A 25017-nucleotide genomic window follows, 5' to 3' on the forward strand; every position below is an offset into this window, starting at 1 on the left:
CCTGGAGTCAAGCCTCGCGAGATTCCGGAGCGGTCGCTTTGGCCCCGCCTCACGGGGCGGGGCGGGGCGGAGCTTGGCGCGGTGGACGCGCGCCGCGGGCTGCGGTGGCTGAGGAGGCTGAGCGGCCGCTGGCGACCCGGGCAGGTGAGAGCGGGCGCGGGGCGGGTGCGGGGCAGGGCCTCGGGGCTGCGGCTGCGCTCGCGGCGGGGAGGCGCGGCGGGCTCGGGGCGGCACGGCTCGCGGCGCCCGGCCCTGGTGTCCCCGGCGGAGCGGAGAACCGCGGCGGTGCGCGGCGTCCCCGGGCTGCAGGCGGGGCCGCGCCCCCAGCGCCTGTCAGTCACCGGGGCCTTGGCTGAGGCGGGTGCGGCATCCTGCGCACCCGGAGCGGAGCCGCCGGCCCCGCGCCCGCCCCTGCTCCTGGCCACCTTCCCGTCCGCTCCCGACGCAGAGGGCACGGGCGGCCGGCACAAAGTTGCCGGTGCCCGGTGACAGCGGACTGTTCCCAAGCCGCTGGCCTGCGGGTCACCGGTGCTACTTTTTACGGTACGGGGTCGCTTTTCGGATCCCGAAGTTTGGAGAAACGCTGCCAAGAGATGCGAGGTGTGGCTGAGCAGCCGCTGCTGCAGAAGCGCGCTGCAGCCGCCCCTCGGGACTCGGGGCAGCGCCGACGCGCTCTCCGCCTCCTAAGTGCAACTTGGGATGCGTTTTGCTAGAAGCCACTTATGGAAATGGCCCTGGTATTAGCCCCGCGACTGCCAGGAAGCCAGACGAACAAAGTTAAGTGGTTTTGAGGTGGTGATTGACGAGGGAGATCTTGCCCTTGTTTGGCAGTGGTGGCTTAAATCGGTCAGTTCTCCCTTGAAGTCAAGATCTGCTGTTCTTAAGCCTTGCTAATTGGATACCAAGTTGTCTGTCTGTCTGCCCCCCCCCTCTCTCTCTCTCTCTCTCTCTCACACACACACACACACACACACACACACACACACACACACACACAGAGTTTTTCTTTTATGCCTCAGGATATATAAAACAATTAAGTTTATTGTACTCTCTCCCCCGTGACCAAGAGGCATTGTATCTGAGTTAGCTGTTCCGCTCCTGTGTCTTATTTGGGGAGAGAAATTAGTTCAAGATATGGTAAATTATGATATGGTAAGTTGTATAAGTTCATAAAAGTACTTTTATTTGGAAAATCCTGAACCCAAAAGAAGTACAATGGATAAAAGTTTGGGATATGACCTTACTCTGCTCAGTGTTTTTCTCTGAGTTAGAGGACTGATTAGGTTTCTCATTCGTTGGGATGTGCTTAGAATGAGAAGCACACTGGGTGTAGTTTGTGTGCTCTTTTGAAAGGCCTTGCTGTTAAGGAATGAAACAAATCAGACTCAGAAAAGCCACATTAAGTTAGTACAATACTGCAAGTCCCAGCATTTATTTTTGGAGTTTGCTTAAAAATAAGTCAAAGAATAGAAACTACGATTGTGCAAATACAGTCTTCTCTGTGTTTTTTTAAATTATTTTAAAACAATTTTTAAGTTTAAATATATTTTGATCATATTCTTCCCCTCTCCCAAGCCCTTCCAGATACTCTGCTTCCTACTCACTGGACTTTTAAGTTCTTTCTCAAAAACAACAACAAACCCTGAAGTTTTTTTAATACTAGATTTTAATTTCAGAAGGTGGAACATTAAGAACAAAGGAAAAATGTATTTTATAGAAAATGAGAAAGCAATAGCCTCAGTTTGGCCATTTTTCCTTTAGAAAAGTTCTGCTCCCTCAAATAACAGAGGCATCATGTTGGTAGGGTTGGTAACATGGCCTAGCCTTCTCACAGCTGGGTAAAGTTGGAGGCACCAAAGCCAGGAGGATTTGCATCTCACTGTAATGTTAAAAGAATTTATTTTACATAAGTAAATGCAGGGCCAGTTAAACAAGCATATTGCTGCTTGAGAATCCTAGCATTACAGTCCTAGATGGGCAAGTCATGACTGGGTTAGATTTGACATATGCAGAAAGCTTGCCCCTGAATTTTTATGAAATGCACCATAGGCTGTTTCAGTGAGATGATGGAAACAAGCTTAAGGTAGAAGGATTTTGTTTAAACCAAAACAACAACAACAACAGACCACAAACAAACAGAATAAGCATACATCTCCTTTCTTTCTTCCTTGTCCCTCCAACAACAGTTTTTGTTCTGGTCTCAAAAGAATACTTAGTGAGGCATGAGTGGTGCTTTCATGTACTGGTTACATGGGACTCTGTCTCCAGGTCAAAGTTTTGCTGATTGGGAGGGTATTATTGTTTACAAGCATTGGAAGGGGATGAAAGAAGAGTTGGTTGCCTGCTATACACAGATGCTGTGGTCTGTCCTGAGGCAGGTGGAGCCTTGGAGAGAAATATGACCCTGCCTCCAGTAACTAGAATATAAAATTGATGCTGAAGCTAAGGAAGGAGAGATTCAATCTTCCCAAACAACAGAAGGGTTTCAGGAGGAAAAGGCATTGGTGAAGATGGTTTGAGTGACTTGATAGCATGGGAAGAAAGTAAGAGAACACTTTATACAGGGCCACTTGATGCCAAACCCTTGTTTACCTTCAAGAGTGTTTCTGTTACTCCCACCTTGCTGATGGAATAAATGAGGTGCCAAGGTCGGGTAGACAGGAAGTAACAGAGTCACCTTGGCCTGAACACCTGAGTTTACCCACTGTCCCTGTTTCCTGCTATTCAGTAACGTCTTGCTCAGGTCTGTAGTTGCAAAGAGTGGATTTTGGAAAATGCATATAAATTTTGAGATTGGCTTTCTGAAAAACTCCCAAGGTAACGAAAACCTAGGGAAATGAGTTGTGGTTTTTGTTTTTGTTTTTGAGACAGGGTCTCACTGTGTAGCTGTGTAGTTCCAGGCTGCCCTGTATCTCACTATTTAGACCAGGCTGGTTCTAACTCACAGAGATACACTTTCCTCTGTCTCCCAGTGCTAGGATTAAAGGTGTGTGCCACCACACTCAGCAAGTGAGTTATTTTTGGCATGTAAAATATTTTAGTCCACTTTGGGAAGTTGCTTTTAGTGCTAGTTGGTTGTAACCATTGAGTAAGACTTTTGATAATTTTGAATTACTGCCTGTCAGCACCCATGTGGATTCAGAATGAGAAATTAGAAGCATACTCACCCTTACCCCACTGCAACATTTCAACTGTTGTGTATTTTATCTTGTATTTTTAAAGGTTACTTGGCATTAAATATTGTTTGGATTGACTTATGAAGCTCGAATTGAGTTGATGATGTCAGTCTCATCCCTTTCAGTTTTTATTTCCATAAATAGCTGTTTTGAGTACAGTTTTGTATATGTGTAAAATGAGAGACGTTCAGTCATGGATACTAAATATTTGGGTGTCGTCTAAGGTCTCTTGGACTATGAAGTCACAGGTGTGCTTCATACAGGCATGCTAGGTAAATGGGTACTGAAAAAATAGTGTCTGATTTTATTTATGAATTTTCAGGCTTAATGTTTGTTGCTGGTTAACTGGAAATGGAGTCACAGTAAATTCAGCTAAACTTAAATGGTGTATATGAGTGATCTGTGGTGGGTCCGAGCTCTTCACCTTCACCCTTGCTCAGATTGTCTGTGCTTATTGCAGAAGGTTCAGGGACCAGTTCATGAGTCAGCGTAGAAAGTGTTGTTCTCTTGGCTGAATGGGATAGATTCTGAGATCCCTCTCCAAGCCAGTAATTTGCAGTTCATGAACTTAAGTGGGAGAAAGGAGCAGCTGTCAGGTGGGTCACCTGTGTGCAGGTGGCCTTCATTGTCTTGCCTTGTTCAGTTATTTGTACCTTTGACAACATCTTTCAAATCTTCAGCCCAAAATTTCATAGAGATGCTTTTAAGTCCACTTCAGTAGTTTGAAAGGTTCTTGGGATAAAGGGGCATCAGTTCTTCCATCGAAGGGAAAGCAAGCGCCCTTCCCGGGGGACATCTTTTCCCACTTGAAAAGCACTGAGGCATGATGCCTCCCTCCTAGATGATCTCTGCCAGATCTTAGGGAAGACCTTGACAAACAGGCTGTGTGGTGTTCTGACAATACACTTTCCTGTTGTGTGAATCCCAACAGAACTCAAGCCTTGCTAGTTGCCTGGGCGTACTTGAACTTGTTTGAAGCTTAGTTTAAATTTTTTATGTATATTGTGACATTTCATAATATGTATAATGTATTTTGACCACATTGACCCTCCTATTGCCCTGCCGTCCCTCCTCTCACTTTTAAGTTCTTGAACTAGCACCTTGCCTCCCCTGGAGTAATTCATTCTTCCTCCCTTCCTCAGTTATTTGGTTCCTTAGACTCAGGAAGGGAATTTATTTCTTCCTTTCCTGGTTTCTGGAGCACCTTCGTCGTGGTTCCTGAGCAGGGTGAAGTTAGTAATGCTAGTCCCCCAGATCCACTGCAAATACAACACTTCCAGTGAGAAACAAGAAGGCAGCACCCAGATGACTGCATGACTGCTGATGCCATCTATCTTTGGCATGCCAAATCACAGCCTTTGCTGTGGGTCCCAGCTTTTGTTGTGTCTCTGAAAGTTTAGAAAGTTGAGTCTGGGCCAGAGAATCACCTATAGACATTAACATGCCCCTCTTGGTATACTTTCATGCCTGTTGTACACGTGCAGGAGCCGATGTGGCTGGTGCTTTTGTGACTTGGGATTTTGACTGTGTTTCTCTCTGCAGCCCTCAGTAGTAGTCTGGTCAAAACTGTCTCCCAGTGTGATTTATAGATTTGATCCAGAGCTGTATGCTCTTCCTCCTACACAGGTGTCATCTGTTTTCACCAGGTATATGTCTAATTTCTCAATAGCTGTTTAATTTATTACTTGGTATGTATTGGCACTGTACTCCGTAACATGAATACAGTGTGTATAGACAGTCTAACTGGATACATAAAGGACCCTAACGGATCATTATCTGAGGAAGTTGGAACTTAGAAAGATGAGGTGACTTGGCCAGGAATATGGGGGAGATAGAGGTAGAGTTTGATAGTCACCACTAAGGCTTGTTCTCTCTCCTGTTACTTTATTACCAAAGCTTTTCCTTGGCTGTTTGCTTATCCCCTCTCCCAGTCTTGCCTGACTTTTCTTTTTTCCCTCTTACCCCTTAGGAGCTATTTACAGTTTGCATGCCAAACATTAACTTTCCTGGGAAATACCTACAACTGTGCTCAGATATATAGTGAGGGGCTTGCTCCTGAAGAAAGCTTATCTCAAGATTTGCACCTTGTATTGTGTTTCATGGTTCTGTGAAGCACTTTTATATATGTTCTTGCTCATTTGTGGATGTGTAGGGAGGATGGGGCAGTTACATCCATGTACAGGGGAGAGAGAACTCAGATTTGAGTAACTTATCTGAGATCTTAACAGAGAGAGCCAACACCTAAACTTGAATCTAACATGAACACATGCATGCTAGTTGTCTTAATAGACTAGAAGCCATTGTAAGCAGAGTGCTTGCTGAGAACTCTACAAAATTAGTTGATGAGACATGGTTCTTGGCCTCAACAATTAAGCCAAAATAAACAATACTATCAGCCATCTGACTTAATTAAAACCAATTAGGGTTGGCTAAATATTACAGCACAGCATTTTCTTTAACAGTGGCATAGTTTTGAGCCTCGAGCATTGTTTTTGATTTTATAAAATTGTGAGGCTGGATTTTATTTTTCCATTTGTAATCATGAAATGCTCAGTCTTCGGTTCTTAGTTAAGTTGCTCTCTGCTCGTCCTGAGCTCAGAGGCTTGCCTCCTAACTAGAATAATCATGCTGAAGGAGTGGATGAGGCAGAACAGATAGAAATTGAAATAAAAAACCGAGGGTTGGAGCTAGGCTTGGTGAAGAAGGGCAATCTCACCTTTTTAGTATGTGTGCGTGTATGTATGTATGTATGCAAGCAAGTAATTTTAGGCAGGGTTTCACTATGTAGCCCTGGCTGGCCTGGAACTTGAAATGTGGACCAGCTGGCCTCAAGCTTAAAGAGGTCTGCTTGTGTCTGCCTCCTGTGTGCAGTGATTAAAGATATGCATGACTAGGCTTGGCAATGAGCTATCTTACAGTGGCCCTGTTGTAGGAAATTCAGTATGCATTTTATAGCATGGGAAAATGGGCTCTTTGAGAGATCAGAGAACCTCTTTAGTGATCTATTTATGGAAATATTATCTTGTACCAGTATCTTGCTCCATATAATTTAATTTTTAGAAGTCATGAGCATTTTTTTCTTAGTTAAACATTGACGTGCTGCCAGACCCCCATTATGGAAGCACCATGCAGTATTTGCCCTGCAGGCTCTTCTTTCTGTATTTGTCCTCAGGGGCTGGTTGCCTGGTTTATAGCACTAAGGAGTTGCCCTTGGCTGCATTTTTTGCAGTTGAGATCCATATCATTGCTTGTATACACCTTTCACATCTGGTGAGGAGATTCTCCCCATATGCCCGCCATTTCTGTGCCTGGTGTGGAAAAATTTCAGTACTGAATTGCATGCATTGCCCTGTTGGTATTCTTAAAATGGGTTAGCACTCAAGGAAACTCCTGATGCTTCTAATCAGGTTAATTGTAATTTGGCTTCTTGTCCAGCACTGTGAGGTACCTGGCAAAACAGACAGTGTGATGTATTACCTTCCTCGAAGATGGATTCTGTCTTGTAAGTGGTGTGGTGAATAGGTACAAATAACTACAGTTCAAACAGAATGGGACATCTAGAATACAGAGGAAGCAGAGATTCTACTGAGTGGGCAGATTAGGAAAGTGTCTTTCATGAACTCAACTGTGAATTGACCATTTAAGAGTGAAGGACATGCCAGGCAGAGGGATTAGCATAATTTGGGTGTGTCCTGATAACACCGGATAAGTTATGTGCTAATTATGTAATTTTTTTTTTGTTCAATTGGATTTGAGGCCATTGAGCTTGGAGAAAGGTGATTTTTAGCATCTCAGCCTTTTCTTCAACAGCCACATAGCTTGGGACATTTAATTAAAGTTGTGCGTCAGTAATAGTACAGTGATAGGCGTACATAGGGGGTGAGCCAAGAGAAGGGAGACCAGAAGTGGGAAGACCACTGAGAGTGGTGGGCATTGTCCTTGTGTTTCTTCATGCTGAGGCACCTGCCTGTGCTGCAGGTGATGTGGGGTCACCGAGTTTTGGTGCTCTCTCACTGGACACGCAGCCAGCCAGCCAGAGTAATGGTGTCATAGGTGTAACGCTTTAGCAGGGCACAGTGCAGGAACAGTGAGACGATAAAAAAAAAAGAAGCCTCTGTTTAGGAACTGTGATTTAGGCTTTCCCAAGAAGGGATAGTGTTTGAGCTGCCATTTGATGGATAAGTAGGAGTTTTTAAGGCCAACTAGTCACAGGAAGACATCATAAAATGATGTAAGACACTGGAACATTCGGGGCGCCATGGGCCCTGGGTTTTTTAGTGTTGGGACATGAGGCTGGGCAGGACAAATGAGCTTTTTATTTGCAGTGCTTTTTGGTGTTATTTTGTCTGGCTTGAACACCCTGACCTTTTGTAAGTGTTTTGTTACTTCATATAGGCCTGATGGAAGCATCCTTGGTGAGTGTCCTCCCTCCTGCACTTGGAGTTTCAGCAAGAAACTACCTTTTGCTTCTGTTTTGGGAAATTAGACAGAGAAAGTGACAGCACCATCAGCTAGAGAGAGGAAGAAAAAAAAAACAATTTACTAAATGCCTTTAATGAATGCATGGACTTACTCTGGTTCTTGTATAAAGAGACTTGCAGCAAAGCACAGCTTCAAGACCAGTTGTCCTGGGGAGGGGCATTGTAGGAGGAAGCGTTGTTTATCTTTTCTCTAAGGCTTATGGAACACTGGATTTCTGTGGGATACCTTCAAGTGATGGCAGGCATTCTCTCCCCCACCCTGCTGCTGGTCATAATGAGTTCTGATGCCCATTCCACTGTTGCAGCTAGAAGCTCACATGTGTTCTTTCTGCGGTGCTGTTCTGTTCTGTGGACTAAGCCCAGGAAACAATACATTTAAACAGTTCTCTGCAGACAGCCGAAAAGTTAATAGCAGACTGCAAGTAGGAAATGCCCATTGTGTTTCCAGGCCATGGGTCCGCAGCTGTGTTAGCTTTATTACCATAACTAGCTATAATAAACATTTACGAGCAATAGGCATGGCTGGGAGAAGTGAAAGACAGAAAAGCAGAAGGAGAAGTCCTACAGAGCAGTGGGGGAGGCCCTGGGTGGAGAGGTGAAGTTCATGTGTTAGAAAAGACCAGGTGCTTCTAACACCTTCCCAGGTGAGAGTTGAGGTCAGGTTAACTCACAGTTGCCTCACAGTGCCCTGTGGGGATCCTTAGGGCAAATAGTGGCAGCGTGTTTTAACCCAGTATTTATAGATTCAATTTAAAATGTGTTCAATAGAGACTCTCTAGACTTGGGCAGAATGGGAAACAAAAATCAACACTTTAAATAGTCGTGAACATTATAGCCACAGTTCTGAAATGTAGAAAATAAGTAAGGATATGAATCCATAGGTGTTTGACATTGGGCCATAAGCAGTTTTCTGATATGCCTTTGCCCACACTTTGTGGGTAATTCCCATATTCTCTTCTTTCCTTTTACATGTAGCCCCTGTCAGGTGGAGGTGGGGGCAAGAGGTAGGAATGTTTGTATGAGATAGCATTTGTTTTTTTTATTATGACCAATAGGGTTTTCCTTACCAGTATGAGACCCTTAATGCATCAAAGTAGGTTTTATTAGACAGTAAACAAAACATTTTGAGATAGCATTTTTTAAAGATTTATTCTTATTTTATGTGTATGAGTATTTGCCTGTATGTCTGTGCACCATGTGTGTGCAGTGCCCTTGGATGCCAGAAGGCGGCATTGGATACCCAGAAACTGGAGTTACAGATGGTTGTCAGTCTCCACGTGGGTGTTGGGACCTGATCCCAGGCCCTCTGACAGAGAAGCCAGTGCTCTTTTTTGTTTGTTTTGTTTTTGAGACAGGGTTTCTCTGTGTAGTTTTGGTGCTGTCCTGGATCTTGCTCTGTAAACCAGGCTGGCCTCGAACTCACAGAGATCCACCTGGCCTTGTCTCCCGAGTGCTGGGATTAAAGGCGTGCGCCACCACCGCTGGGCCGAAGCCAGTGCTTTTAACTGCTGCGCCATCTATAGCCCTGTGTTAGAGTTTTTACTAGTAGAAAATTGCATTTTCTAGCTGATGTATAGTATAACTGTTTCTAGGAGGGAAATGGATGAGAGTCATCTGGAGCTTGTGTTGTCTTGTCCACAGAAGCCCCGCCACACACCTGCCCCTGGAAAACAGCCCCAGGGGCTGACACCAGACTGACAAAGAAGTCAGATCCCAGGCTTTAGTTTTTCCATGATGACAGTAAGTTATTTCACTTCCCTGTGGAAAGGCATTCTGCAGTTCATATCTAGTCAGTTCCAATAGAAAGTATCTCTCTGTCACTGCCACCAACTGGATTCTGATTTCTGTCTAAATATTTAAGCTCCTTCAGCTCTTACGGCAGCTGGTTTTCATACTTTTAATGGTTGCTATTCTCCAGCCTTCTACCCCCACTTGTCCTACTCCATATGCTCTGGGGTTGGTGATCTCATGTGGTCTGATATCTTTAATGGGCTCTGTGCAATGATGACTTCCAAACTTACATATCTTTTTAAAAACCTTTTTAATGATATGCCTGGGGGTGGGGAGTATGTGCATATGAGTATGGTTGCCCAAAGGAACCCAAAGCATCAGATTCCCTGGAGCTGGAGATACAGGCTGTTGTGAGTGACCTGGTGTGGGAGCTGGGACCCAAACTCAGATCCTCTGCAAAAGCAGTACCTGTTCTTAACCCTACATCTCACCAGCCTGGTGTGCTCCTTGGATAACTTGGATTCCATTTGCCTAACTTTACCTTCTGTCCTAGCTCTTGCTCATTCCAGTATGTGATGTTACTCTATCACACACTTGTTCTTGTATTTTGAGATGAGATTTCATATGTTTGCCTCAGCCTTCCAAGGTAATCTGACCCATAACCCTGGAAATTATCCTTGGCCCCTCCTTACTGGTCACTGTGGCCTGTCATTTATGAAGGGCCACCTGCCATTGTACCTGCCCTTTATTCTTGTGTTTGCTTCATTCTTAGTGCCGCTCTCTTGACGTCAGGCATTTCCCATTGCTCCGTCTTTCCCTCTTCCAATCCTTTGGCTCCATAGAATTCTAATTATGTAATTCTTACACTTAAGAGTCCTAGGCAGGAGAGAACTCACTTCCACAAATTGTCCTCTGATTTCTACATGAGGTCAGTGCCCCATCAATAAAAAACATAAATTAAAAAATTTAATATTTCCAGTGATTCCCTATAACCCCCCTGCAGACATTCTTCTCAGTTTTGGTTCAATTTGGGAACCTCTAGGTCATCACATCCATGGATTACTAAAGTTAGTGGCTAATTTCTCTCTGTTTAATTCATTCTAGTGTCATTTCTACAGTATGACTTAATCTCAGATTTTGAGGGCTTTCTTTGAAAATAACTACAGGGCATGACCACATGTTGAAACTTCTCCAAGTTTTGTCTCTACTCTAGCCACACTAAACCTGGAGCTTTTCTTACATTGGGCCACATACACTGTTTCCTATAGACTTTCCAGCCTTTGTGGGTAACCCTGTGTTCTCTGCTTAGGTGTCCCCTCTGTAAAGGACATCTTCCTTTCCTCTTTCTGGCAGTTAGCTGTGTGCCTTACCTCCCCAAACCTTGGCTTTTCTAAGTGTTTTATACATGTGTCTGCAATGGTGTTTTACATCTTAAAGCAATGGTAAATAACATGCTATTACTCTATTTACTATTCGTCAGGCTTGGAACAGTGTTAACTGGAATTTTCTCCTGTGTAATTTGGCCTGTTCTTACCACTGAATTAGGTAATTTCTGGGGAGAGCAAAGTAGTATTTGAAGATGACTATCTTACACCTCTGTTTATAGCTAAGCATCTTTATTTCCCGTATTCAAATATGGGTTCTGCACATTTCACCGTCTTAGCCACTCCTCTTTGTCTTTGTTTTGTCAGTGTTTGATTGACATTGTCATAAGGAAGGCAGGATGCCCCAGATGTTTAGAACCTCGATTTGGATTCCATATATAAGGCCTGATGCTCACCTTTCTAGATCTGTTCTTGTGAAGGTTTTGTTTTGGGTCTAGAAGTCATCAGGATTTGGGGAATTTGTTTAACTTACCAAGTGATTGAGAGCCTGATGTATAAACAGGATTGCTAATTAGCAGCTTTGTTCATAGGAGTAGAATGAAACTGGGGTCAGCATACTGCCCCCTACAGGGGAGCCACAATCTAATCAAGTGGATAATCCCAGTAGGAGTCACTGAGCCAGGATAACCTGATGTTGCCTCTTTGTAAAGACACTTGGCTTGTCTCACTCAGAGTGTGTGCAGTGCACATGTTCTTCAGACAAACTGTAAGGTACAAAGCAAAACCTTGCTTGTTAACTCTTGCTTCCTCATCCCAGACTGACAGGTTTCCTCTGTTGTCTTAATCTCTGTTCTATGGCTGTGATAAAATACCATGACCAAGGCAACTTACAAAAGAGTGTACTTGGACTTAGGGTTTCCAGAGGGTTAGTTTGTGATGGCAGAGCAAAGGTATGGTGGCAGGCAGCTGGATCTGCAGCTGAGAGCGCACATCCCAGTCTGCAAGCAGGAGGCAGAGAAAGCACACTGGGGATGATGGAGGCTTTTGAAACCTCATGCCCACCCCTAGTGACACACCTCCTTCAACAGGGCCACACCTCCTAATCCTTCTCATACAGTTCCACCAGCTGGGGACTAAGCATTCAAGTGCCCAAGACTTATAGGGGCTTCTCATTCAAACCACTGCATTTATTAACACACTCTTTTCTTCAGCAAGGTTCTTGTTTTCACATTCCAGAGTCTGCATCCTTCTCACTGCTCTTGGACTTGGGATGCTCCAGGTTTCTGCAACCACATCTTGGAATTACTTGATGTTGGTGACTGGTTTCAGTCACTCCTTGTGGTTCATGCTGGTGTTAACTAAATTTTCAAGTCATGGGGACACTTACTCTGCCTATGCATGCCTGACTATGGAGCCTGGCCTAGTGTTAGAATACTTCCTCTGGTGTAAATTGACTTACTGCTACATGGTACTCAGGTGTGAACTTTATAGATGTAGTGTGGAAAGGTTGGACACACCTAATAAGTATGACACTCACTTTCCTTGTTTCTGAACCATCTCAGCCTGAAGTTTAAGAATATGAAAATTTGTGTGGCAGGGTGGCCATCTCGTTCTTAGTAAAAATAGTGCATGTAACAGTTTATCTCTTAGTGTTTGCTTTCTTGTGTGTGTGTGTGTGTGTGTGTGTGTGTGTGTGTGTGTGTGTTTACAAGTGTCTGCAGGTGAGTGTATGTGTGAGAGAACAGGTGTTTGCACAGGTTTGTGTAGGTGAGTGTGTGTGTGTGTATGTGTGTGTGTAAACAGGTGTTTGCACAGGTTTGTGTAGGTGAGTGTGTGTGTGTGTGTATGTGTGTGTGTAAACAGGTGTTTGCACAGGTTTGTGCAGGTGAATGTGTGTGTGGAGCCCCAAGGATGATATTGGATGTCTTTCTATGTTCTCTCACTAAACCTGTAGCTTACCAGTTCATTTGTCCTGGATTGCCAGTGAGCTCTAGGAATCTGTCTGTCTCCTGAGCAGTAGGACTACATGTGTGTGCTACTGTGCTCAGCTTAGGTGGAAAGTCGGAATCCAAACTCAGGTCCTTATACTTATTCAGCAGCCACTTTATAGACTGAACCATCTTCCCAGTCCCATATTTGATTTAAAAAATTTAAGTCAAATATAGTTTATATTTTGTGTATTTAATTTAATTTATTCTTCTGTTAAAGTGTTTCAAATTTGGACTCTAGTATGCTATTTTGGATTATTCTTCCCAGATTTAGGTAGGTAACTCTACAGTCAGTATTGACTAAGTCATATGAGTCTTGTAGAACTTATGGACATTCTTAGGTTTGTTTGCTTTGTTTTTGTGACAGGGTCTCAGTACGCAGCCTAAGTTGACTTTGAACTGGCCTTCCTCTTGTCTTGGCTTTTTGAGTACCAGGATAATGACAGGTTTTTGCTCGCATCCACCTTACATTCTGAATCATGTTTAATCATTCGCCAAATACATCTGATTCTTATATTCTCTCTCTCTCTCTCTCTCTCTCTCTCTCTCTCTCTCTCTCTCTCTCTCTCTCTCTCTCTCCCCCTCCCTCCCTCCCTCCCTCCCTCCCTCCCTCCTTCCCTCCCCACCCAATAGAATGTAGTTTGTGAAATCCATTCAGACAACTCACAGAGGTTTGTCCCAAAGCTTTGCTGACAAGAGAAATAGCAGCATGGGTAGCACCCTCCTCTCCCAGAATTCTAATTCACCCCTTTCCACCTCTTGTAAACTTCCATAATAAAATCTTCCTTGAGGCCCGTTTATAAAGTTTTAAAGTGTCTCTAAGCCCCCCCTATGCTTTGCATACCCCTCCCCTACTAGACCATAAGGGTACTTTGTATCAGTCACCTGTATTCCAAGAGCAGTGCCTGGCACACAGTGATGCCTGGTATTTGTTGAGCTAATTAATCAAAGCCATTTCACTAGAATTCTATTCTTGAGAGCTTCCTAAAACATGACTCACACTTTCCTTTAGCATCTGAAGCAGGATTTGCTTTTCTTTGTTCTGAACATTTTGTAATTTGTGTTCCCTGATTGTGTCCCACATTCCCATTTCCAGCTAGCATAGCAAGCTTCAGAATTCTGTGCTTAATTGCCCTCCATTCAGTCAGCTCACTTCCTCCCAGTGGTCACATTGATGCCTAGAATATTTCTTTCACTATATGAGACATAATGGGCTATTTTAGCAAGGCACTCCTAAATGTCTTCATTTTAGCTGTGGGAGAATTTTAGCAGATATCCTCAAAGTTGAGGTCCTCGTCACCACAGCTCATTTCTGCATCAGCTTCTGTCTCTAGAGTATCAGTGCCTCTGACATCTCTGCTCTCCTGCCATTGCTGCATCCAGTCCAGAGCCCCGCCCCATCCTCTTCTCTGTGATGCTCAGTGGTACCATGTTGACTTGGTGGTGAAGGGTCAAGTACTTTCTTTATTGAATACCCAGCTTCTAGTCATGGTCTCCTGGGCTTGCTGGGCTTTTGAGGGATGGGGATCCAAGTCACACTGTTGGTAACACCCTTCCCATTTGTTTCATTCAACACATAAAAATAACAGATGCCTTCTCTGAAGTCATGTTCTTCCTTAGGAATTAAGTGACAGGCAGGTGTTATACAGGGTATACTGCTTGCCATCATTTGTTAAGTAATGGATGTATTCAGTCTGAATGGTGGTATATGGTGCTCATGGTCCTTAGTATCAGTAGCAGAAGCCATTCTCTGGGTAAGCACATTCTTCTTCCTCTCAGTAAGATAGTCTCACTAGCAAGGTCCCTCCCTCCCTGTATGCTGAAGTACAGCTCCATTTCTCTCTTCTCTAGGTCACCAAGTTGGTAGAAGACTCACAGTAGTGAGTTTCCGTGTCTGCTAAGGTTGGAGTCCAGGCGATAGTGATGACTTTATTGAGAACGCAGTCATTGCACATTGAAATTAAATTAAAATACATCTTTAAATTTAAAGTATCAATTTTATAAAATAGAAATGTCACCTAAGGCCGTCTCTCAGTAGTGCAGTTTTTGCTTAATATGTTTAAAGGTCTTGATTTGAGCTCCAAACTGCAAAATAAGTCATTTTTTTTTGTAGTTTACATTTGGTAAATTCCATGTACTTTAATTGATTCAATATAAAATAGACAAATTAAAATATTTCCTTAGGAACAGAGAAAGCACTGTAAAAACTTTTGCTAGGCATTGGTAAGTTAAATAGTCTAAAACATTACATTTTGAAAATTTTGTTATTAATTTGTTTATTGAGACAGACTGGTCCTGAACAGTCCTCCTGTCTCAGCCTCCCAAGTGGGATGACAGACATGCACCACCAGTCAGCATTTTTCTTGTGAAAATGAGTATAACTGTTGAGTATTTACTTTCTGAAGTGGCTCTTGGTTGTAGAATAATATGAAGAGTTCTGTGTTTAGTATACTCAGAATGAAACAAGTATTTGCTCTATGGGCAGTTTTAATAGGGTACTTCACGTCCTTCTCATCCTGTGTGTAGGAAAGGTCAGTCAGTGAAAGATAACATACACAGGAAGTCCCAGGACTAAAAAGCATGGAATGAGTGCAGGTTAGTGTTACTGTGTGTGTGAAAACTGCTTCTTCCCAAGCAGCCTGCAGCATGGCTGGCCCAGAAAGATGCATGGTTTAGGAATAGCAGTATCTCTCAAGCAGTATCTTTTAGTGCAGTTCTGACTTTGTCTCTAGTCTAAGCACCCTTTAAAAACCTCATGCCTTTTCTCTGGAGATGGGAAGTATTTGAGATTTTCAATTACTATCTCTTTGGAAGATGCCTAGAGAAACCCAGTTGTCATTCCCAAGAACTCTTGTGTGTAGGGCTTAGCATCCCTGCTGTTACTGTTGTGACACTTGAAGGGCCTCCTACAGAACAGTGCCTCTCAGCAATCTTCTGTTACACCCTTAGGACAGCACTTGACCGGCCCAAGTTGCGTGCATGGGTTACAGAGAGGCTGGGCTGAAGCTGATTTTTTTTTGCTACACATTTGAGTACTTCTGTACATTCAGTGTTATCCTGATTATCATGAGGAGTGGGTTTGGGATGGCTCTGGATATCAAGGAATTTGGATCTTCATGGTTATAGCATATATGACTATAAGTCTGTCTGCTTGAGCTTATGATTTGACACCTTATTGTGAGATTGGTAATAAGTGCAACACAAGTTCTGAAACGAAAATCAAGTTGGAGACATGAAATCTAGCAAAAGAAGGAAAATTCATTATTTTCTGTAAATATAATAGAAGGAAAAAGAAGGAACATTTTTGTTTTTGTATTTGTATGTGTGTATGTGCTTGTAGAGGACAGAGGCCAACCTTGGTTATTATTCCTCAGAGTTGCTGTCTACTGTGTGTTAGGGTAGAGTTTTAAAAATATTTTTATATCTACATGTATGGGTCTGTGTGTAGGAGTGTGCTTATGTAAGTGCCGAGGCCTTTGGAGTCCAGAAGAGGGTATTGGATCCTCTGGAGCTGGAATTATAGACAGTTGCTAGCCACCTGATATGGGTGCTAGGAACTAGACTCCAGTTCTCTGGAAGAGCAGCAAGCACTCTTAACTAATGAGCCATCTCTTCAGGCCCTGTGTCTGGGTTTTTACATGAGTTCTCAGGATGGAACTCAGGTCCTCATGATTGTATGCACATACTTTATGGGCTGAGCTAGTTCCCTACCACAGTTTTTATTTATTTGTTGATGGTACAAGAGATTGAACTTGGCTCTGTACTTACTAAGTGCATATTCCTCCCCCGAGCTATTCCTCCAAGTCCTGAGGAAGGACCATTTAAAATTTATAACACATGCATGCAACTTGGGCAGGTCAAGGCTTCATGGTAAGATTCATTGTAGCATGCCATTAGGCTGTTGAGGGAGGGGACTAATGAATGGTAGAAAATAAAGTTACATATTTAGGGTGGGTCACATTACAGGATTTAATAAAAACCAAGCTTAGAAGTTTAAGTTGGAATGACTTCCGTGGCATCATCCCAGTTTTAAATTGGACAGTGGCTTAGAGATAAGAGGCTGGCATCTGTAAGCCTGCCTCATGCTGCTTCAGCAGACGGGTCCTGCAGCATAGTTGGGGATGCAGGTGAGAATGAAGAGGATGATGGATGGTAGGATGAAGTGAGAAAGGAGAGACCAAGACAGACTGCTTCCCAGGCTCCTTGCCTGGGTGGGAGTGGGGACACCACCATGAGCAGGTAAGGCACAGCTTGACTCTCTGGCATTTACCTTGGGTGTAATTAAATAGATGTGAGTTAACTCTTAGATGTTTTAGCTGAAATGTACCAGAGAGTAGAGACATGAGATTGGGTGAAAAGATGGATCCAGAAGATTTAGGGGAGTTCCTCAGCTTTGTTGAGGGTTACTTAGCCTAGGGAAGGGATCTTCTCGCAAGAGTCAGAGACATAGACCAAGGGCACTGTCACAGTCACATCTAGTAAAAGTCTGAAGAGCTCTTCTTACACATGCTGACTGAAGTTACTTTGTAATTTCTCCCAGGAATGTGGCATACAATGCTCTTTAGGAAATTAGAAATTGTCAAAGGTATGAAGGAGAAAAGATGATTGGGGCACCTAATGCAGCTTCTCTCCTGACTTTTTTCTTAGAAGAGGATAGCAAATCCATGTGTGCATGTGTGTATATGTGCAAGGTCATGTAATATATACCTCTTCATTTTTGTTGAGACAAGGTTTCCCTATGTAGGCTGGCTTGAAACCTCATGAGCTTCCTACCTCAGCTTTCCAAGGCCTGGGACTCACTATGAACACCAGGCTGGCCTTGAACTCAGGCTCATAGAGATCCACCTGCCTCTGCTTCCCAAGTGCTGGGATTAAAGGTGTGCACTGTCACACCCAACCTAATAAAGTATGTTTTTAAACAGTGCTTTTAGTCACCTCACATATTAAAGAACTACTGTGTCATTCCATAAAATACCACACATGCCTACATTCCTTTTAATTTTTAAAATTTGATTGAATGAGGGGTTAGAGAGATGGCTCACTGGTTAAGAGCACTTACTGTTCCTGCAGAGGACCCACCATGTACATTGGATACCTCACAACCACTTGTAACTCCAGTTCCAGAGGATCCAACACCCTATTCTGGCCTCCATATGCACTATATACATGTGGTGCATATGCAGATAAGTAGGTGTATACCCCCTGACACACAAAAATATTTTTAATTATTGAATAAAAGAATGTTAAATGTCCCTTTCTGGTAATTTCCTTCATTCCAACCCCTGCATGTCTAACCCATTTCTGGCTGTAATGTGGCAGGCTGTATAGCTGTAAGGGAAGCCATGCCATGTCTGGCCATGGAGAGGCACTTCTGTTATGCTTATGATATTAATAGACTTGTATGCTGCTTTCTACTGAAGCTGAGTTAATTTTATTTCCTCCTAAAAGATGGTACTGCCCTATTGATGTTGTTAAAATCATCTTTCTGAGTCAGTAAGGTTGAAGATGGAGCCTGGGTTGTGATAAATGGCCAAGCTAACAAATGCACTGTTAAGAACCCTCTGATAAAGTTAGTCACTGGCCTCTACCATGTGAGAACTCAGAAGATAGTTAACTCTTAGAGTCCATACATTTTAACTTTTGAGGCAACAAAAGCAATGTTTTTAAAAACATACTTTATTAGGCTGAGTGGTGATGCACACCTTTAATTCCAGTACTTGGGAGGCAGAGACAGGGGGTTCTCTGAGAGTTGGAGTTTGAAGCCAGCTTGTTCTACATATGGAATTCCAGGCCAGCCAAAGATATGGAGTTGAACCCTGTCTTTAAATAAAATTGTTGCCTCTAAGGGTCTCCTAGAGGAGTGGGTCTCTTGCAGAAGTGACGAAGGCAATCTAGAGAATGTGCTGCTTTCCTGGGTGTACTGTGAAGTTTTCAGGTGAAACTCACTTCACCAAAGGAAATTTTTGGTTTAAAAAACAAACAAACAAACACTGAAAATTCTTCTCTTAGTTTTATTAGTGAAAAAGTACTCGTTTTTGAAAACAACTTAATTCAGAGGTTTGATTTGAAATAGAAATTTTGTACTGAAAGCTTCTATGGAGCTCTGCCTATATCAAATGTAACCCTTTGTCTCAGTCTGCCATAATCTTGAAAATTTCTTATGTTACAGGTAGAATTTTTCTCACTTTCTACATATTTTTTTTCTTTCTTTGTTCAGCCTCCAGTAGAATCACAAAGGGAAAAGAAAAGAAAAAATAAAAGTGTCCATGTTTATACAATACAAAGTAGCCATTTAGTTCCTAAGAATTTTGGATGGTTCTGAGGTTTCATGCCACTAGGCCAGTGATGAGACTGCACAGTCATCCCTAGGATCAGAGTGTCTGGGCCTCTGTAGCAAGCTTTCTTGTCACACAATCTTTGGGTCACCAGCCCCCAAATAACTACATGGAGACTTACTATTAATTATGAAAGTTTGGCCTTAGCTTAGGTTTTTTCCAACTAGCTCTTATAACTTAAATTAACCTGTTCCTATTAATCTACGTTCTGCCACGTGGCTCACTTACCTCTGTTCTGTCCATATGTTCAACTTCTGCAGAGTCTCTGGCTAAATCTATGTGCTTAGATTGCTCCTCCTCTTCCTCCCCGTCTCCCCAGAAGTCCTGCCCATCCTCTCCTGCCCAGCTATTGGCCATTTAGATCTTTATTAAACTAATCAGGAGGTACCTTAGGTAGAGACAGATCTCTACAGTGTACACAGATATTCTGCAACATTTCCCCTTTTTGTCTAAATAAAAAGGAAAAAGTTCAACTCTAACACATTGAAACTATATTTAATAAGAACAGTTATCAGGTTAGAATTACATTCACAATGTCCAGTCCATTTGTATTTGGTAATTTTGGAGAAAATACTCTGTTATCTAGCCTATCTTGATGAGTCTAAAGTTTTATTCCTAAACCATTTTCTATCATAACTTGTATTACCATCCTAAAAATACCTTTTTAGACCTCAAAACATTTTCTTAGATAAACAGTTTAAGCTTTTATGTCTCTCAACCTTTATAAACTTAGCATCTCTTTCTTTTTTAAAAAGATTTATTTATTTATTATGCATACATTGTTCTGCCTGTATGTGTGTCTGCACGCCAGAAGAGGGCACCAGATCTCATTACAGATGGTTGTGAGCCACCATGTGGTTGCTGGGAATTGAACTCAGGACCTCTGGAAGAACAGCCAGTACTCTTAACCTCTGAGCCATCTCTTCAGCCCCTAGCATCTCTTTTTTGAGTTTTTTTTTTTAACTTGGTAGCAGAGAAAATGGTATAACTATCTACTTTTCAACCCCCATCAGAGACCCAAGAAGAATAAACTATTACCTGAATAAATAGGAAGTGCAGAGCAAATAACTTCCAAAACTATAGAAATGACAAAGACAGCTGGCTGCCTGGACGTCACACAAGGTTCCTCTGTAATGTAGGAGCATCCATCTTTGGCCAACAAGCCTAGATTATCTGATAGACTTTTCTGAGAAGCAGGAATTTTGAAGGACTGTCCTACTTTGTCTTGGCAAAGCTTGGCATTTGCCTTCTTTCGTGTTTTCCCTGTCCAATTTGGGCAGCATACTGTCAGCAGTCGAGGCAAGGGCAGTTTCTTGTCCAAATGGCCAGTTTTGCCACATAGAAAGCAAGCTCCATAAGGAGGTTCTTCGATGCCCATCATCCTTTTTTGAAGTAAATTGGTGCTGCCAATCACAGATGTGCCTCACTGTCATGAAAAGCCTTATGTTATTAAAACATTTAAATAATATATTCTCTAGATTTCTGAAGTGTTTGAAGATCATCTACCTATCTAAACTGTATCTCTGTTTGACCTTGAAAACATACCTAACATGGCCACAAATTTGATTGTTATAGCTGGCTTAACTACTAACCTTTATTTCTTATTTTCCTAAATAGCTTTCAAGGACTAGAACGTTACAGTTTTAAAATGAGCTGCATAGGTACAATACCTTAAACAAGAATAGAAACATATATACAATATATTATAACAAAATAACCTTAAATTTGTATCAATATACAAAAACCTATATCAGTGTAAAAACATTTGAGACTAGTGTAGCTGGACATTTCTCCAGTCCTGCTAGGGCCCGCAGCCACTCAGACCCAAGTAAACACACAGAGACTTATATTACTTATAAACTGTATGCTGTGTCAGGCTTCTTGCTATCTAGTTCTTATATCTTAAATTAACCCATTTCTATTAATCTATGAGTTGCCACGTGGCTTGTGGCTTTACATCATACTTCTCATGGCGGCGGCTGCTGGCAGCTTCTCCTGACTCAGCCTTCCACCTCCCAGAATTCTCCTCTGCTTATCCCACCTATATTATACTTTCTGCCTGGCTACTGGCCAATTAGCATTTTATTTATCAGTCAATCAGAGCAACACATTTACAGCATAAAGACATTCCCAACAGACTAGTAGTTGTTTTTTAGTCTAAAAGTAGATTCAATAATCTATTCTTCTTTCCTATAATTCCCATATCCCCTCCCTGGTTGTTGTTTTTTTTTTTTTTTTCTTTTTTTCAGAAAGAGATCCTTGAATCCAACCTCCCTTGCTTAATTTCCTCCCTTACCATAACCAGTAACAATTTGCAACCAAGCCTTCTAAATGATGACATTTATAATCCACCAAGTGACTATAAACTACCCACCCCGACCTCTTGGGAATGTGGACCTTGTGTACTTAAAATTACTTCCTATTGTCTGGGGGGTGATGGTGTCTTTAGGGAACCCTGAGAAAATTGAGATAATGGTCAAGTCCTGGGAAAACTAGTGTAATATTTGTTGTCCAGTCTCTGTTATAATAGGAAAGTGCAGGGATTATCTGAAGTTCTGGCTGGAGTTATCTGTGAGGCTGGAGCATCTCAGCTAGCAGCTTTAAAGTTGTTTTGAGGAAACTGCAACAGAAGCATTCTGAGAGGCTGGATCACCTGGGCTGCTTGTCTTCATTGGTGTCTGGTCTTTTTTTTTTGGTTTTGTTTTGTTTTGGTTTGGTTTTTCTGAAAACACACAAACTTTTAAAGGTAACATATCTGTATTCACACAAGTATGGAATGTGCAGTGTGCACAAGTCAGCTAAAGATGATTTTTTTGTTTTATGTTTGAGCAGGTAAAAGGCATCTGTTAACTTTATAAGTCTGTTTGGATTGGATAACCAAACCAAACATGAAAGGATAACATGTAATAATAAGTCATGAGGACTCTATAGCCAACAAGATTTATCATGTCTCATCTAGTCTCAGAGCTGTTCCCATAGTAAAGGAATCAACTTACATATCACCTGTCTTGTAGTTTTGTATTTTTCCCCCGTATCTATAGCTAAGATTTTAGGAGGTCTCCCCTAATCAAATATGGTCTTTATTAATTTTGAAGAAATCTATAGCTTTTTCTTTCCTATGGAAACAAAAGCACAACCTCTCCCCCAAACACAACACATTTTCTGACTTCCATTTAGAAGTTAAGACATTTTAAAAATATATAGGTTGGTTTAGTTGAGCAGTTTCCGTAATCCAGTGTCTCTCAGCAGCTATTGTTTTTTTGTTCATTAGCATTTTAAAAATTCAAAGTCAACAAAGCACCATACAGGATCCAGACACCCTGTGTATTTTCCATCCTTACATGGCTTTTTTTTTTTTTTTCTTTTTTGGTTTTTCGAGACAGGGTTTCTCTGTGTAGCTTTGCGCCTTTTTCCTGGAATTCACTTGGTAGTCCAGGCTGGCCTCGAACTCACAGAGATCCGCCTGCCTCTGCCTCCCGAGTGCTGGGATTAAAGGAATGTGCCACCACCGCCCGGCTTTTTTTTTTTTTTTTATTTTATTACTTTACTCCCTCTTTAAAGACTTCACTTTGTTATTTTTAAACTATTTGTTTTCCTATGACTGTCTATACGCATTTTCTTTTCTTTCTTTAGCACCTAAGCACATTTTAAAGCATACTATTTCTGCTCATATGTTTTCTGTTTTCTGGGTCTGGACCTGGACCTGACTTTTTTTTTTTTTTTTTTTTTTGATTTTCGAGATAGGGTTTCTCTGTGTAGCTTTGCGCCTTTTCCTGGAACTCACTTGGTAGCCCAAGCTGGCCTCGAACTCACAGAGATCCGCCTGGCTCTGCCTCCCGAGTGCTGGGATTAAAGGCGTACGCCACCACTGCCCGGCCTGGACCTGACTTTATAAGTGCCTGCAACAGTACATTTGCAGCGTTCTCTGACTGTGTGAACCAAACCTGAAACTGCTGAGCACTGGCCAAGCCCTCCACCACAAGGCTCCACTTAGCACATGGTCAGGTGGCTGGCTCTGCCCTCTTTGGGTCAGTGAGTGCGGAGTCTTATGCCTTCAGGCCCTGGCCTAGAACAGGTCTATCTGCCCTAGCTCTGGGAAGTTTCTGGGTCCACACTGCAGTAGGTATTTCTGTCTCCTGCAACCAAATTGTGAGCCTGTGGCTTATAAACCTGTTCAAGTGCTCAGTAGCAGGGCCTCATAAAAGAGCTACGCCTCTGAACACCACAAGCACTGAACCTACTTGGAACTTTTTCTTTCAGCTTTTTCAGGCCTTATGCGGATGTACATGCCAGATGTTGGGCACCAATTGTAGCAAGCTTTCTTGTTGGACTGTCTTTGGATTACCAGGCCCCAAATAATGACATGGAGACTTATTAATTATGAAAGCTTGGCCTTAGCTTAGGCTTTTTTCCAACTCATAACTTAAATTAGCCTGTCTCTATTAATCTACATTCTGCCATGTGGCTCGCTATGTCTGTCCTGTACCATATGTCCGACTTTGTCAGAGTCTCATTGGCTTCTCCCTGGCTTTAGATGACTAAGGTGTTTGATTCCCTGTTTATGATCTGCTGAACAGAAAACAGCATGCTGCTGCTTTCCATTGGGTCCATCTGGGTGGCTCTAGTTTAAAATGCTTCCCAAATTATATTTGATGAAGCACAAGCCCTACAAAAATCGCTGTGTAAAATCCTCATGTTAATGTTTCCCAGGGACTGGAGAGGTGGCTCAGTACTTAGACCAGTGCCTGAAGTAGAGAGCTACCAAAGAATAGTCATAATATTACTGCCATGCTCAGTCCTTCCTTCTGTAAGACACAGAGCTTCTGCTCATTTATGTGATCTTTATTGTATGACATTTTAAAGACTTCTATTACATGGAAATTAAACCTTCTACACATCTGTGACAATGAGCTATTCATGGTGCATATATTTTATTACCCATAATTGTCAGCTTTTGGTAGCATTGTTTGCTATGACTTCCTTCCTCCCCTAGTGAAAAAAAATCCATATAATTGACTGTTTAGATCACCTTGTTCTAGTTAGGGTCACCATTGCTGTGATGAAACACCATGATCAAAGCAACATGGGGAGGAAAGGGCTTACTTCCCTGTAGCTGGAGTTATCTCCAGTCCTGCCAGGGCTGCAGCTGCTCAGACCCAAATAAACACACAAAGACTTATATTGCTTATAAACTGTATGGCCGTGGCAAGCTTCTTGTTATCTAGTTCTTATATCTTAAATTAACACATTTCTATTAATCTATAAGTTGCCGCACAGTTTGTGGCTTACTGGTACCTGCTTCTCATGGCGGTGGCAGCTGGCAGCATCTCCCAACTCAGCCTTCCACCTCCCAGAATTCTCTCTCCTTATCCTGCCTACACTATACTTCCTGCCTGGCTACTGGCCAATCAGCATTTTATTTATCAACCAATCAGAACAATACATTCACAGCATCCCCAGCACTTCCCACGTAACAATCCATCACTGAGGGAAGTCAGGACAAGGCAGGAACCTGGAGGCAGGAGCTGATGCAGAGGCCATGGAGGAGTGATGCTTATTGGCTTGCTCTTCATGGCTTGCTCAGCCTGCTTTCTTATAGAACCCAAAACCACTAGCCCAGGGATGGCACCACCCACAGTGGGCTGAACCCTTCCACATCAATCACTAATTAATAAAATGTCCTATAGGCTTGCCTACAGCCAGATCTTATGGAGGCATTTTTTTTTTTCTGTTGTCTGTCTGTCTAAGGTTTCCCCTCCCTCTTCTCCTCCCAGTCTCTCTGTCCATCCATTCTTCCTCCTCTTTTTCTCTTCAGAAAAGGGCAGGCCTCCCCAGCATATAGCATATCAACCAGGCATGGTATATCAAGTTGCACTGAGACTAGGCACCTCCTTTTTTTATTGCCTGGATGATGCACTCTAGTAGGAGGAATGGGTCCCAAAAGCAGGCAACAGAATCAGACAGCCCCTGTTCCCACTGTT

The 25017-nt window shown here is 42.6% G+C and overlaps 1 protein-coding gene across 4 annotated transcripts in view; it reads left to right on the plus strand.

The window, feature by feature from the left end:
* The first annotated feature begins 19 nt into the window (after positions 1–19).
* Stk38l (serine/threonine kinase 38 like) overlaps positions 20–25017 on the plus strand; it is a 67072-nt gene continuing 42074 nt past the window's right edge. Inside the window, exon 1 of one of the 4 annotated variants that reach the window (XM_076568311.1) lies at positions 20–144. The gene's annotated coding sequence lies outside the window, so the exon portion shown is untranslated. Of the gene's footprint in view, positions 145–407; positions 544–3585; positions 9398–25017 lie in introns of those variants that run through there. The other 3 variants (XM_076568313.1, XM_076568314.1, XM_076568312.1) reach the window with 3 other exon arrangements.

This window comes from Peromyscus maniculatus, chromosome 3 (assembly GCF_049852395.1).
Source record: "Peromyscus maniculatus bairdii isolate BWxNUB_F1_BW_parent chromosome 3, HU_Pman_BW_mat_3.1, whole genome shotgun sequence".
Lineage (NCBI taxonomy): Eukaryota > Metazoa > Chordata > Mammalia > Rodentia > Cricetidae > Peromyscus > Peromyscus maniculatus.